Here is a 16384-nt window from a genome sequence, read left to right as displayed (position 1 = left end):
AATTTTAACAAGTAGTTTTATATTTTCTCTGGCACAACTATACAGTTTTTATATTTTCTTGCTTTGGTAAATGACATCTTTAAAAAAATTTTTTTTCCTAAACTTTGTTGCTGATATTTAGAAATAATATTGGATTTCATATGTTCATGGTGTATCTAGAAACCTTGTTGAATGTTGTCATTAGTTTTAATAATTTTTCCAATTCTGTTGGGTTTCATCTGTAATAGAAAATATGATTTGTCAGTATCAATAGCTACTATTTCCAATCCTCATTTCCTGTCTCTCTTTTGTTTGTTTTTCTTACAGAGCTGGCTAGGGCATCTGAATACAATGTTGGCTAGAAATGAGACGGTGTGTCTTTGACTTTTTCTGTCTTTAGAGGAAAAGCTTCTAATATTATACCATAAGTATAATATTTGGAGCAGGATATTGGTAAATGAACTTTTTCAGATTAAGAAATGTTTATTGATAAATGGCTATCCCACAGCTCATTCCCTCTGACCTCATACAAATATCAGTTTCAGGTATTAAATGGAAGAGGGAGCATCCTGCCTCCCCCAACAGCACAGAATATAATAAGTCATATTTATTCACAAGTCTGAAGACATTCTTGCTGAAATATTTTTTCTAGTTCACGGAACTATACTCAATTAATTGATTTGTCAGGTGTCTTAATATATTTATCCAGATTGATCATTTGGGGTTATAATTATTTCTATGATCAATACATTCTACCAGAATGCTTTTCATGCTTTAGCATTTATCAGAATCCCCTGAAGGGCTTGTTGAAATGCAGATTCTTGAGCCTATCTTCCAAAATTTGGATTCAGTAGCTCTGAGGTGTGACCCGAGGATTTGCATATCTAACTGGTCCCCACACGATATGGCCTTTGTGGATCCATGGACCCTCTTATAGTAGTTCTGCCTTTAGCTCTCTGATAACATAAGAATTGGGAATTGTCATTTCTACTTCTTATTGCTGGTAAACCCCCCAGTCACTCTGTCCATAAAATCGATATCTATGTTATATTAGGCTATAAAGAATTAATTTATTCCAGACTATAACTACAAAGAAAAGCCTACTTAATGAGTTTTCTAAACAATTTGCTGATTATACATATTAGCTTAAGTTAAATTATATAAAATATCACTGTAGTATATGTTTATATATCTAATAAGATATTATGATATATAACATGTACCTATTAAACAAAAGTTAATATACAGTAGTTTATTAACAAATCTTGTATACATTTTGTTTCAAAATACAGGCTTCTGTCTCTAAAACAAATCTTGATGAATCACAAGCATTGCATTTTCCACCTAGCAGGTTAATTAGTAGCTCACGTAAGGTGAAAAGTTGTCAACTTTATGACAAAGCTAAGGTGACATTTTTGAAAGGGGATTCACGTTTCCAGTTCGCAAGCTCTATCCATATCGCTTGGAAGATAGGGTACTTGGGCTTCTGTAGAGCTCAGAGACATTATTTTCAGCTGGGAGTCACTGCCATACGTGTTATGCCACACATTCTTGCCAAATACGTTGTTGACAATCAATGAATAACATTTCAAATATATTCGTTGTCTATTGAACAACAAACACCTGTGTATGCCCTTATAAATTTAATCACCTCTGCCATCCTCTTAATCAACCTCTATCCCCTTCCTCCACTCAAATCACCCCGATACTGGAAAAGTGATTATTTAGAAGGGAGATGGGTTCACCTGTCACCTGTTAAGAGGACATTTATTTGTTCATTTGACACTCATTTAACGAGAGCACAAAATGGACATAATACGAGTTTAAGAACATATAGTTTATAGGACTAACTTGGTTGAACAGAGGGACGATAGTAAACAAATATTAGTTGAGAAAACAAGTTTGTGTGTGTGGCTTTGAAAGACAAGACCAGGAGCTTAACCTTGTTTGCTTAACACAACTATTAAAGAATTCTGAGGAGAAGAAGCTGCCAGCAAGATTTAGTGCCTGAGGACAAAGCAAAGGCATTCAGGAAAGTTTAGAATAGGGCAGGGGGCGGTGAATAACTAGGAAGCTGCAGATAAAGGTCTTTGCTCTGGAGTTGGAGATGGGCTTGGGAATGGGAAAAAAGGGATGGATGCGACAAATGCTTTAAGGGTAAAAATCAATGCCATCCAAATGTTAACCAAATATTGGGATTTTAAAAAGAGAAACTGACAAAAATATGAATTAGAATGTTTCAACCCAGGAGCTAGGAACATGGTTGTGATACGCACCCAAGACGTAAGAAAGAAGACCAGTTTGAGGGACATAAAGGTGGTTAGCTCAATTTTGAGCTTTTGGGGAAAGTAGGACATCTGAGTGGGAAGTTGCACTATGCTTGGGGAAATTTAAACAGGAGCTCAAGGGATACCTTAAAGGTACAGACGGGAATTGTATCAGATCGTTGGTAGTGGAAGCATCAGAGATGTGTCATGTTGAGTTCACAGACTCATGTTAGGAGCAGTCCCTTATTGAAGGATTTGCTTTAGTGCTGCAAGAATTCATGTAGATTCTCTTTTACCTATCTTTATGCTCCCCTAGGTACATTTTTGAGGAGATGGGCAAGAATAATATTGATTTGCCAATACTGTCCATCTGTTAGAAAAACATATAAAACAGAAATATTTGCTTTAGGCTAAGTTCCAAACAATGACTTTTTCTTAAACTTTGTTGACACATGCTACATCTCCACAGATAATTTGCTCCCAGTAGTTTCCCAGGTTTGCTATAGAAAGTACAGTTGATCAAAAGTTGGCTGCAGAAACTCTACAGCAATCCTTTCAGTGCGTTTTTCTTGCTTCTAGAAACTATCCTAAGACTGTAAAATACCTTAGGTGTGAACTGTCTGTCTGAATTCTGTTTCAGATGATATCTTCTTTCTTGAGGTATAATATTTTACATTTTTCTAATTGATTACTGAAACAATGTATCATTAATGCCACAAATTTAGAATTTCAAAGAGCATAAAAAAGAAAATTATTTCAGCAAAATAAAACCATTGTTAATGTATATATGTATATGTACATGTACATCTGTATGTATATGTATAAGTACATATATAAAACAGGGGAACCATAGAAGCACAAGGACCCTAAAAGTCAACTGCAAGGGCCCTCATTGGCCATAATGGAACAATTTCAACGTCCCTAAGAAGAATACGTATACTGAATTGAAACAAGACAAATATATAACAACTCATGCATTCATCATGATACTCAATATAAAAACTCACTAATTACAAAGAACTCTTAAAACTCAACAATAAGAAAACAATTAGAGGCTAATGACATCAACAGACACCTCACTAAAGAAGATATACAGATGGCAAATAAGCATATGAAAAGATGTCATCTGATGTCATATGTCATCATACATGTCATCAATATATGACATTATATATCAGGAAAATGCAAATTAAAACTGCCATGAGATACTACTACATGCCTATTAGAATGGCTATAATCCAGAACCCGGACAACACCAAATGCTGGTGAGGATGTGGAGCAACACGAACCCTTATTCATTGCTGGTGGGAATGCAAAATGGTACAGCCACTTTTGGAGACAGTTTACCAGTTTCTTACAAAACTAACCCTACGCTTACCGTCTGACCCAGCAGCTGCCCTCCTCGGTACTTACCCAAAGGAGTTGAAAACTTTTCTCCACACAAAAACCTTCACCTGGATATTTATAGCAGATTTATTCATAATTACCAAAACTTGGAAGCAACCAAGATGTCCTTCAGGAGGTGAATTGATAAATAAACTGTGGTCCATCCAGACAATGGAATATTATTCAGTGCTAAAAAGAAATGAGCTATCAAGCCATTTGAAGAACTGGAGGAAACTTAACTGCATATTGCTAAATGAAAGAATCCAATCTGAAAACGCTACATTCCAACTCTATGACATTCTGTAAAAGGCAAAACTATGGAGACAGTAAAAAAATCTATGGTTGCCAGAGGTTGGGGGTAGGGAGAGATGAATAGGTGGAGCACAGAGGATTTTTAGGGCAGTCAAAATACTCTCTATGGTACTATAATGGTGGATCTATGTCGTTATACATTTGTCAAGACCCACGGAATTTACAACACCAAGAGTGAACCCTAATGTTAATTATGACCTTTGGGTGATTCTGATGTGTCGATGTAGGTTTATCCTTGGTAATAAATATACCACTCTGGTGAGTGATGTTGACAGCGGGGGAGGATGTGCATGTATGGGTGCAGGAGGTATAGGGGAAATCTCTGTACCTTGCTCTCAATTTTGCTGTGAACCTAAAACTGCTCTAAAAAAGTACTCATTGGTCATATTACTAGGACACAATCACATTTCTCTAAATACTGAAAAATAAAAGAATCATGCTTTTTTCTCACTTTCCTTGTCCATACTGAATTTCAGCGTAACTAAAAACATTGAGGCGTGAAAGTGGAATTCCAGATAATAAATGCAGAAGGAATATCATGCAATCACCATTTTATGAAACCCCAAATGAAGTCATAGATCAAGTTGATAATCACCAGTGGTTTGTAAAACATCAGTTGAAACACTTAGGAGGTGTTTCTAATAAAGTGTGGGATTAGTCACCACCGGAATACAATTATCAATCACTCTTACGATAACTAAAAATAAGGCAATCGGGCGCCGTATAATTTCTTATGGGATACAATATGAAGTACAGAGCATTCTCTATGAAGCATTCTTGCCCACAATGGCTATATGAATCTAATCAAACCTGTGAATTAAAGACTAGTTTATAGGAAATATAGTGGGATGAAATACAAGACATGAGTAGGAATCATCCAGTGTGTTCTACAACTCTGGGTATTCTGTAGAAGTGATAACTAAAATGTGGTTCACAGACTACCAGTGACATCACACTGGCAGCTTGTTAGAAGTGTACATTTCTGGTTTCTATCCCTGACCGCCTCAGTCTGAAAGCTGGGGTAGGGGCTGCTCAGGGTCGGATGTTTTCACAAGCCCTCCAGGTGATTTTTATGCTAAACTTTGAGAAATGCTGCTAGACAGGAATATTTACCTAATTTTGTAAAGTATCAGTGACATAAAAAAATGGAAAGAAGATTTTATTACAGAAAAGACAGTGTCATTATTTTTATTTCTTTTCTCTTTAGATGTGTGGACCATATTATGTTTTTCATTAAAATTTCTTATGAAATTTTTAAAAAATATGTGTGCCTACACCCTATCCCGAAAGAACTAATTCAGAATCTCTACCCCTGGGGCTAAGGTGTGAGTATTTCTTGAAAGATCTCCAAATGTTTAGGGTGGATGGGGAGGGTAGAGAAAAAAATCTTTTAACCCAGTTTATCAGATAGGTAATTTGCGCTCAGGGGAGAAGTAATAAAAAAAAACTTGGCTGAGAATCAGCTGTTTACTTGTGAAACAACTCACTATTATTCAACTATTTGGTGCTACTCAATGCTTTTAAAATAATATATATATTCAGCCGCAAACATAACCTATAAAGCCAGAAATATTGGTGACTGAAAGGATCCTTAGTTTCAGTGGCACAAATAAAATAACATGTAAATGGACTTTGTACATTATAAAGTGTTTTGCATAAAGAGGTTAGGTGTTATTTGAAGTTTCTATTTAAATGTGATGGTCAATTAGAAAATTTCTTTTCCATTTTATTCCTTGCCTTGAAAATATTTAAAAGTGTAAGAGTGTAGAATTTAGCTATGAAAAAAATATGTTCAATATAATAGGACCTTTCTGGGAAACTGAGCATTATGCCTTGTTTCATAGGCATCCTGTTGAAAGTCAGCCATGATTCCACATTCAGCAAATTGCTGTGGACAGAGAAACACCTTGGCTGACCTGAGGTCTCACTAGGGTGGTGAATATTATTTGATTTTTATCATTCAAATCCATCTTGGATAATTAGACCAAAAGTATTCTGTTTTCCATAATTCGCTTTTCTCTCTGCTCTTAAGGTAAACACACTTCACAGTTGCTTTACTTACGTAAATGTAGATTACAAAAGAGCAACAACAGTAACAACTAAATAATTTTAAGGGGTCTTCCAAGTGGAACCCTATTGCATACGTGTTAAAGGACGCTTGCTCTTCCCTGGAGAAATGTATGTTCAGATCTCCTCGCCAGCAAGGGCAGTCATGCTGTCTTTGCCTGTTTGGGCTGTTATGACAGAATACTGTAGACTGGGTGATTTACGAACAAGACATTTACTTTTTACACTTCTGGAGGCTGGAACATCAGGGTTCCAGCATGCTTGGGTTCTGGTGAGGACACTTTGCAGGTCCAGAGCGAGGACTGCTGACTTCTTATTCTATCCTCACATGGCTATTTCTGGGTTCTTTTTTTATAAGAACACTCATACCATTCATGAGGGTTCCACCCTCATGACTAATCACGTCCTAAAGGCCCCACCTTCTAACACTATCACATTGAGGGTTCAGATTTCAACATATAAATTTTGGGAGGAAGAAAAACATTCAGTCCAATGCAAGTAGAAATGGTAGGGAGTGTCATTAAATCATTGGTCATTAAATACAGGTGTCATACCTAATTAAGTGGATTTAGCTCAGTGTGTAGGTAACACGTCATATGGGCACCAGGATTCAAAGTATTTCCCAAGGAAGTCTTGTTGCTTCGTAGCTAGCAAGTTTCTGTTTGGGGTGATGAAAAAGTTTTGGAAATAGGCAGTGGTGATGGTTGCACATCATTGTGAATATAATTAATCCCATTGCATTGTACACTTAGAAATGATTAAAACAAAATGTGTAGTATATGCCTACACATACATGTATATACCTTATCATATCTATATCTCCGTATATGTATATAACTTTTGCTCCATTTAAGGACAGTTTGAGACAGCCAAGAGTATAGTACCCCGCACATTTTTTACCCCAAATAATACAGACCACAGTCCATCACAGAGACACAAAAGGAACAGAGACTTTCAGATACCCGAGTTGAGCATAAATTTGACTTCACAACTTCTGGCAGACAAAGCAAAATAAAAAAGAGAGAAACACATTTAGTTTCGAGATTTTTATATTTCTGGCTGGAGAAAGCTTTTCCCTTTTCCTTCTGCCTCTTTATGAAGAGCAGTTATGGGGTCGGTGATAAAAGAGGGGGCGGTGAAGGAAGGCTCAGTGTCCTTTTCTTCTGCAGCGCCTGACGGATTCACCCATGACATTAAGAATAATATACTGACATCTGAGACAACCTCCCTAAAGGCAGACCCTGCCCATTATGTGTAATGACTGCCTACACTCTTGAACCTGGGAAAGTACTACCTGGGTTGTGCTAAGTTTATTCTTAAAAGATCAATCCCAGATAGCTACAGCTGCCAACTGCAATTGCAGAGAGCAGCGCTCCTCAAATTGGGAATCGATTTTGGTTTTTAGCATCTACTCCTCAGTTGTACCACCAGAGATTCTGATTCTGTGGTCTGGGATGGAGCCCACGTGTTTCCATTTTTATTGAGAACCCAGAGTCATGCTGACGTACACTTGACCCACATTCTGAGATAGCCCAGCCCTCCTGACTCTAAGCACCATGAGGGCTGGGAGAGGATAGCCCCAGCTCACCCACCTAACACAATGCAGATTGCAGAGCTGCCCCTAACAAATGAGTTCAGGAGACGAAGGCACACCTGCCCCTGGAGGTTCTCAGTGGCACCTCTCTCTCTGGTTCATTTTCACTGTAGCTGAGTCAGATATTGAGATGCAGCTTGGAGTCATCAGACTGAAGCGCCAGGGAAAAGCAACGAACACGTTTCCCTCTGAGTCCCTACTTGTAGCTCTTTGTGCCCGTGTCTATCAAGTTTGGCATCCTTGAAACTGTTGTGATGGTAATGAAATGAGTCTGTGCTTTGTCCTTTGAAATCATTTGATACACCCACACGCCTATCTCTTTATTTTAACTAAAATATCTTTTACATTTATTATGTATGGTCTTGTTTGAAATGCCTCATATACAAAAGCACTTGGATAAACTCTTACTGCTTTAAAAATAGGGATTGTACTTTTGGCTAAAGATAAATTAAACAAAATGGGATATTGGCCCTTTTTTCGTAATCATCATGACTACAAAGCCCTTAATAAGTATTTTCCTGCGCAAGTTCAGAATAGCAGCTCACATTTACATGGAGCTTTATAACAAATGAAGTGCTTTTACATTCGTCCTCTCATTCCAGGTCATCGTTTGAAGGCGTTTTACTAACATTTTCCTTTTGTGATAGTGGCAGGATGGGAAAAGACCGCCATTTGGCATTCGAAGAATGCTGGATTGGATTCAGCTTGCCTGCCATAGTCATAGAACTGTTGATAATGTACCACACTCAGCCAGAATAAGACAAACAAGCTGTGGGAGACAGAATAACAGCCCCCACCCCCACCACCACCTACGTCCACATCCAAATCTCCAGAACCTGAGAGTGTGGGGTAAGAGGGATTACATCGTAAACTTATGTGCTGAGTGATTTTGCAGATGTATTAAGATAAGGCTCTTGAGATGAAGAGATCATCCTCAGGTACCCAGGTGGGTGCAATGTAATCAAAAAGATCCTTACAGGAGGGAGGCTGGAGGGTCAGAACCAGAGAATATCTGAAGTTGGAAGCAGAGTTCGAGAGGAGACAAGATGCTATACTACTGGCTTGAAAGATGGAACCATGAGGCAAGGAATGTGGGTGGCTTCTAGAAACTGGAAAAGGAAAGCAAACAGATTCTCTGTGAGAGGTGCCAGAAGGACCCATCCCTCCAGAGGCATTTTAGACTTCTGAATTCCAAAACTGTTAAGATAAGAAGTATATGTTATTAAGGCACTAGGTTTGTGGTAATTTGTTACTGTAAACAGCAATCGTAAACTAAAATACTGCATGATTTAATTTTTACTTGTTTATTATCTATCTACCCATGCTAGAGTATGAGTTTCAGGCAGTTAAAGATCTAGTTTTTCCCATTCATTCCTGTGTTTTCACAAGCACAATTAGTGTCTGGAACATTACAGGCAACCATAAAGATCTGTTGAAATTAACCCCATATGCCTGTTAATTTTTTTATCTCTAGTACACTTTCATTATTTTAAAATCTGTACTTTTTCCACGTTTGACTCCAACTTGTTCTGCTTCTGTTTTTTGGCCATTGGAAGATTAATGACATTTTGTTGAACCCAAGAGTAATGGCCAAAATTCAAGGGACCAAACATGACTCTAATGCTGTCTGTACATAGAAGAGTTGATGTTTTTGAATCTGGAGAATTTCTTTGTTGAAGTCCATAAAAGTTTGTGAGATAAAAGTTCTTAAGTGGAGAAACAGCACAATTAGAGTTGCTTAAAGTCTAGTCTCTCTTTTTTTTTTTTCCCCTCACTCATTTCTGGAAAATATCATCTTCTTCAGTAACCTTTCTGTTATTGAAACTAATCGTTCCATCGAGATTTTAGCTCTTTTATACATCACATTTACTTATTACTCGTGTGTGTTATTCATCTAAGATCTTCTTGTTGTTTTTCTTAACTAAAACAATCTTCTTAATTGTGCTCCAAGTTTGCCAGAGAAAACCAATGTTGGAAAGCTTGGGAATATTTCTGGGTACAAGAGAGATTCTGTGAGCTGGTGGATGACACTGGATTTTGATAGAGTTGAAAAAGAATGTACTGTCCTTATTTCATTCAATTCTGATTATTTTGTGGAAAAATAAAAACAAGCAAATTAATTCTTGTCTGTCCACAGATAGCATCTAACTCTAAGTGCTAGGAAAAATCACCGTCACTGTCACCATGCTTGTTTTGTAGTTGAGGATAGAAGAGGATATGGAAACAGAGCAATGTATGTTGAATTAGTGCACTTTAAAAGGAGTTATGAAAATTATGTTTCATATTTGTAACATAGTGTTGTGTAAGTCATCTTGTTTCTTATACACACTTTACAGTGCCCTGAATACCATTTAGGTACAAAACATGTATCTTATGTGTGTTTTATAAATATACTTTGATGGCAAAACATATAACTTTCAGTTCTAATGTTTTAAATATTGTTTAAAATATTAATACTTAAAATATTGTTGAAAATATTTAACGAATTGAAGCTTACAAGTGTAAAAATATTTTTGTGTAAGTTCTCAAGATATACATAGAAATCCACTCAAATGTTTCATTTTTCCCCAGTATTTAGCACATTGCTTGGGTCATTGTTGGTACAAAATAAATGTTGATTGAATAAGCATTTCCATAATTTTCACAGCGTGAGTAAAAGCTGATGTATTTTTTGCCTTGCAAAATAAATATGCATCACCTTCATGCAAAATTATTCACAAACAGCATCTGCAGTCAGAGAGCATATAGCTTTCTTTATCATCTGCATAATGTTAATGTCAGAGTCTACGTAGACTAGTAATCAATTTTCTCTATGGACCCATTTCATTTATTTAAAGGACACCTCTTCATACTTGCCATGTGTAGCTGAAACAGAACTAAATGGCAGTGTTTCTGATATCAAGGAAGTCAGTTTATTCAGTGACCATTTTTGAGCCTACACTGTACACCAGGTGCAATGCTTTTCTATGTGTGTCGTCCAATGAGTTCCTAGCACTCCTATGGAATAGCTACTCTTCTCAATTTCGTGTTTGAAAAGATTAGGGCTTTGAAATCCGAAGTAACATGCCTGAGGCTTCACCATAGACTCTGAATCCAGTGCAAGCAATAACTCTGCTATTGACCTACAAGCCGATACCTTTCATAAAAAGTGGTAAGCTCTATAATAGAAATTCATTTAAAGCATTTACTGTGTTGAGATAATTGAGACAATCAGGAAATTTTTGAAAAGGGATCTGCATTGGTGGAGGGAAAGAGATGTAATGGCAGTTCCTTGGAGCAGGGAGGTGATGAGGTTGGTCTACAGGTGGCACTGTGCTCCATTGGCAAGTGGTGCAGCTTGGAGTGAGGCCATATCTACAGGAGGAAGGCACATTTTGGCACTGCATGCAAGGCAATTTACAGGCTCATGACAGCCCTGTGAAGAGCCTCCTAGATATAGGAGACTACATATAAAAAGGCAAAGAGACATAGAGTGCAAGGCATATCCTGGGGGGCGTTCACAAGTAATGTGGTAGATTTGTTGACTAACAGACATATGTAGGGCATGGCCAGAGATGTGGAGCTGGGACCACAAGGAATGGCCCTGGAATTCCCACTAATGGGAATTTGACTTTAAAACACACTTGCTGTGTTGTGTGTGTCTATGTGTGATTCCTAAAGAAGGAGCTATAAATTGTGAACAGAATGCAAACAGATATTTAAAATTAAGTATGAAAATGCTCTATAACCACACTCCTAGAAAGAAATACTATTAACTCTTTGATTTCTTTCCAGAGTTTATATCTTAGACACTCATTTTATTATGCTAATAAAGGTGGGATCATATGACATGATATTCAGCAACTCGCTGCTTTCTCTTGAACGATCTTAAATGTGTTTCCATGTCCCCACATATAATTACTCCTTATCATTTTATACAAAATAAAAGTCTCCCATTATATGGATTCAGCCAACAGAATTCGTGCAACAAATCTGCTATCCGTGGACATTGAGACAGGTGTTATCCCTTGTTTTCAAAATTACAGTCAATAAAAATTGTAGATCCCTGAGTAGTTATTTTTGTACATTCAAATAAGATGTTTTCATAGAAAGCAGTCATAGAAATAGAACTTCTGTGTTAAAGGGCTTCAAGTTTTCATTTTCACGGATTTTGTCAATTTTTATACATTGGGGAGTGCCATGATTAGATTGTTGGTGTGGAAATGGATTGGAAGCAGCAAGGATGAGGGAGTGAATTTAAGCTCTTATCTCAGGCACAGGGATGTGGACACAGAGGAGTGACAAGGTGTATGACCTATTTGAGAAATAAAACCAAAAGGATTTGACAGCCAACTGAAGGGAAACCATCAAGAAATGTGGAGAAATGTTCAAGTATGAGGTTTTGCCTTGAAAAAAAATCTAAAGTTGGTTCAAAGGACATTTGGTTCCAGACTGGCCATTCCCAAATTTTCATCACTGTAAAACTTATTTAGCAATTATCTTCATATTTTGATCTATATTGTGTAATAAACTTTATTATTTTATATTTTGTTTCTAAAATATAATCGATTTTATTTTTGTGAATCAATATAATTTCAACTAAAGTATTTTAAAATTCCTGCATAGCCTCACTCGAAATAATTGTGTGGCGATATAATACACTTTATGGAAATAATGCAAGGAATCCCATTAATAATTTAATGGGCGCCAATTTTGGAAATTTGTGCTGTAGAAATCATGTGTCCTTCATACTTGTCTTAGATTTATCCTACTGATAGTGGAAATGGAATTTGACCCTGTGCAATATTGATGTGACAGTTAGACATACTAGAAGGAGGGTCAGTTATTAGTCCTGTCATTTTAAAGAAAAATAAAAACTAAAAGTAAGACATTAAATTTCAATCAGCTTTGCCTCTCAGACCTACAGAATTTGAACATATAGCTTTTCTCTTCTTCCAACCCATCCTTTATAAGTATATGCACTTTTGTTGAATGATCTGTTGAAATGATTCCAATAAGAAAATTTAAGTTTTCCTTGTAATGAATGCACTCAGTGAAGGATTTCCTATAAACCCCAAAGAATGTAGATTTGCATTTATTGAACTGGTGTTTGTTTTTATACCTCTTCTCTAATTCTCATCACACAGATTTCTTTTCGGGCTCATTTACATGTTCTAAAGTAAATTCTATCTGTTCTTATTAAAGAACTTTTATTTAAGCATTTCTTTTTTGCTTTTACTCCATTCAATTAAATATGTAAGTGCACACACAAGAGGGAGATGTTCTGATTTAATAAAGGCTAGTGATTTGCCCTATATTGCAAATTTTCATGCTACTCTGTACACATATATATATATATATATATGTATCATGTATTTATATATAAATGTATACTCTCACAGAGTGACCTAATTATACATATAGGTATATGTATACAAATATGTGTCTGTATATTTATACATATGCATTATACAAATATGTATATTTATACATATATAACCTACATATACATATATGTGTAGGTATAGTTAATAATAATTAATTTAGAGTCTCCACTGCATTTCTCAAAGAATTAATTAATTCTACCAATTACAGGTGAATACACACACTAAAAATATAAAAGCATCCTTCTATATTCACTTTGTAATTATCTCCTGGTTAATGGTCACCCAGAAAATACCTACTGTGCTTATGTAATGAATTGTCTCCTAAAAGAAAAGGGATTGTGACTTTAAAGTCATTAGAAATGAACAAAATGGCAAACACACCTGACCCCAGTGGGTTTCTTGGCACTGATTTGCAGTGCATAGAAAGCCACATGACCTGCAATTCAAAAGAACAAGAAACCTTTAGATTATGATTACCTATCAAAAACACCTGATCCTTTCTATTCTAGTAGCAATCTTAAGACCAAATACAGTGCCCACTTTTACTTGATACCCATTTCATTCAACATGCAGGGGGGGAATGTGACTTCTGTGGGTTTTGGGGGGTTTTTTTGGTGAGGAAGTTTGGCCTTGAGCTAACATCTGTGCCAGTCTTCCTCCATTTTGTATGTGCGACCCTGCCACAGCATGGCTTGATGAACAGTGTGTAGGTCCACGCCTAGGATCCAAAATTGTGAACTCCAGGCCACCAAAGTGGAGCGTGCGAACTTAAACCACTGTGACAGCTGGCCAGTCTGTGACTTCTGTTTTCTAGGCATCTTTTCTATGAACTGCATTTTAAAGTAACCACACAACGACTGAGCTTAGCTCTTGTGTGTGTGTATATATATTTGTCCCTTCCAGTGCATTTAATGAAACTGCACATCAATCTAGTCACGAATATGTCTGAATTCAAATGGTTTCTTTTGTATCTCTCTTCATCATTCAGTTGTTGGGAGAGAGAGGTTGCCGATTTACAAGCTTCATTTTAGAGACAGTAAATCTCAAAAACCAAATGTTTTATCAGCTGAAATGCTTACAGGGTTTGGAGCTGAGCATGCTTGTCAATGAAACGAGCCATTTATTTGACATCTCTGGTTTTATCTAGTCAAGGGGCCGGTTCGATTAATTCATCTAGAACATGTATGGAAATTTACATCCTTCCCTGGGAACAGACTTCTAAAGAGGTTTCTATTAGCACTCATCTTTGGTAGGGTGTGTGGCTGCTTCCAAATTGATTAGCAGCTATCATTTTGTTGTTCATAGGATTCCATGCTCATAAACCCACACACACATCATATGTTTGGATTATTTCAAACACCGTATTTTGACAATCAGAATAGGAAAGAAATGTGCTCGTGTAGAGAAAATAAAGTTGCTTGCATTCATTCTGTACCTGCAGTGGAAACTCTGCTCTCTTAATCACTTAGATTAAAAAAGAAAATTCCTAGATGTTGCAATAAATGAAGATTCCATGGCAGAAACTATGGAAACACCAGCTTCAAAAGAACCACGTTCATTTTCTAAACTTCAGAGATGCATGGAGAGCTGTTTCCCTCGGGACTTTTGGAAGGAATTCAGAATCACAAAGATCAAACCTTTCAATAGGATGCTCTTAGAAGAACTAAGATTTGCCAGGGTACATAAGATTAATTAGCCTGCCATTTGAGAGGTTACAACAGTCACGTTTTGCTAGGGAGGGAGGGGTTCTGCGTTAATAAAGGCCAGTGATTTACCGTATGTTGCAAATCCTCACACCAGTCATTCTGAGAGACTTGAGAGAGGGAGAGAGGCGGATGGAGGAGGAATGTGTTAAAGACAGAACAGTTTTGCCAGAAAATTACTGAAGGCTTTAGGAATTAATCACCTCTTTCCTTAATGGGGGAAGAGAGGCTTCTCTTGCAGTTATTATACGACACCCAAACTGCCATTATCAGCCCCTTTCAGACATAAAACCGCATGAAAGGGGCTTTTCTCCCAAGCAAAGCATGACTTATTTTATGAGAAACTGTGTAAAAGGTTTAGTGATGAATACTGGAGCTACAGAACATTCGCTGGCATGAAACGCTAATTAGTAATCACTAATTAAATAAGGGAGGGGTTGGTAACATCCGAATATTTCCACTAATCATAGCTACTCACCTCAATCCATATGAATTTTAGAGAGGGCTGGATCTGTGGGATGTGCCGTAAATGTATAACCTGGCAGTTGTCATCTTGCATGTATTTGTAGGTTCAGGAGATTGTGAGTCTCGATTATTGTAATTTCAGAGCAAAAAACCCCTTCCTGCTGCTTTCGTTCTTGTCAGGCCATTCATTTCTGATCCCCTCTTGGCTCACATAGAGCATTTTCCACGGGTCCCCAGGAAAGCTCAGGGAAGGAAGGCTCACCCCCTCAGTTGGCATATGCCTTCATCTTTTACTGATTATGTTTTAGATTTTAGAAGCTGGCACTCAAGAGCTTCTTGGCATGCTATCAGCTTTCTTTAGGGATGTGTATGAAGGAATTGGATCTGATTCATGCTATTTCAGGGCCTGAATCAGTCTATCTTCATATACACGCTTCGGTAGGTGGCCATAGGACCTTAATAAGCCTTAATTTAAATGAGTGAATGGCATACCCCTGAGACTAAAGAAATGGTACAGAAAGAGAAATGATCATAATTGGGTATTTTGGGTAGGGGCAAATAAGAATGTGAAATGGTAAAAACTTTTTATGACTCTTTATTTTTCAGAAGGCTTTATCCAAGCAGATTTGGACATAAAGTCGGATTAAAGTTTGTGCAATAATTTAAGCTTGGAGAATGCTTTAGAAAATATTTATAGTTCTGAATGTGACTAGGAGAGTGTATGTCTCTCCAGCAAAATGACTTCAATTGTCAGAGGAAAGCAGTGTTTCCAGGTCGAGATCTTTCTAAAAGTGAGAGGAACAGGGAATGCGAAAGATATCTAAAACGATCACTTTGCTACAATACATGCCCAACGTAGCTTTTAAGGCAGAATTAAAATGTGATGCCTTGAGTGAAATCTAGTCCCTCAATTTACAGAATCCTCCTTTTTAAAATTCAGTGTACCAGCTTATGCTATTTTGAGGACATTGGGGAGATTTGAATATGCATTGGCTTTTGGGTAAGATCAAAGAATTATGTTTTTGTATGTAACTGCAGTTATTTTCTATATAGGAAAATATACTAAATACAGCATACTAAACTAAGAGTGAGATCTTATTATATCTGTAATTTGAAACTTAAGCATTAAAATTAGTTAAATTAAAATATTGATAATAAATTCAATGGGAAAAACCTGCGTTTGTATACATGTACACATTCTTATACACAGATGCCAACACACAAATCCTCACCCCCATACACACA

The 16384-nt window shown here is 36.9% G+C and overlaps 1 protein-coding gene across 12 annotated transcripts in view; it reads left to right on the top strand.

Moving 5' to 3' along the window:
- Positions 1–16384, top strand: part of NLGN4X (neuroligin 4 X-linked) — a 296314-nt gene that overhangs the window by 262828 nt on the left and 17102 nt on the right. The window lies entirely within an intron of this gene.

Source organism: Equus przewalskii, chromosome X, assembly GCF_037783145.1.
Source record: "Equus przewalskii isolate Varuska chromosome X, EquPr2, whole genome shotgun sequence".
Taxonomy (NCBI): domain Eukaryota; kingdom Metazoa; phylum Chordata; class Mammalia; order Perissodactyla; family Equidae; genus Equus; species Equus przewalskii.
The sequence above is the reverse complement of the archived record's forward strand: the minus strand, read 5'-3'. Positions and strand labels throughout refer to the sequence as shown.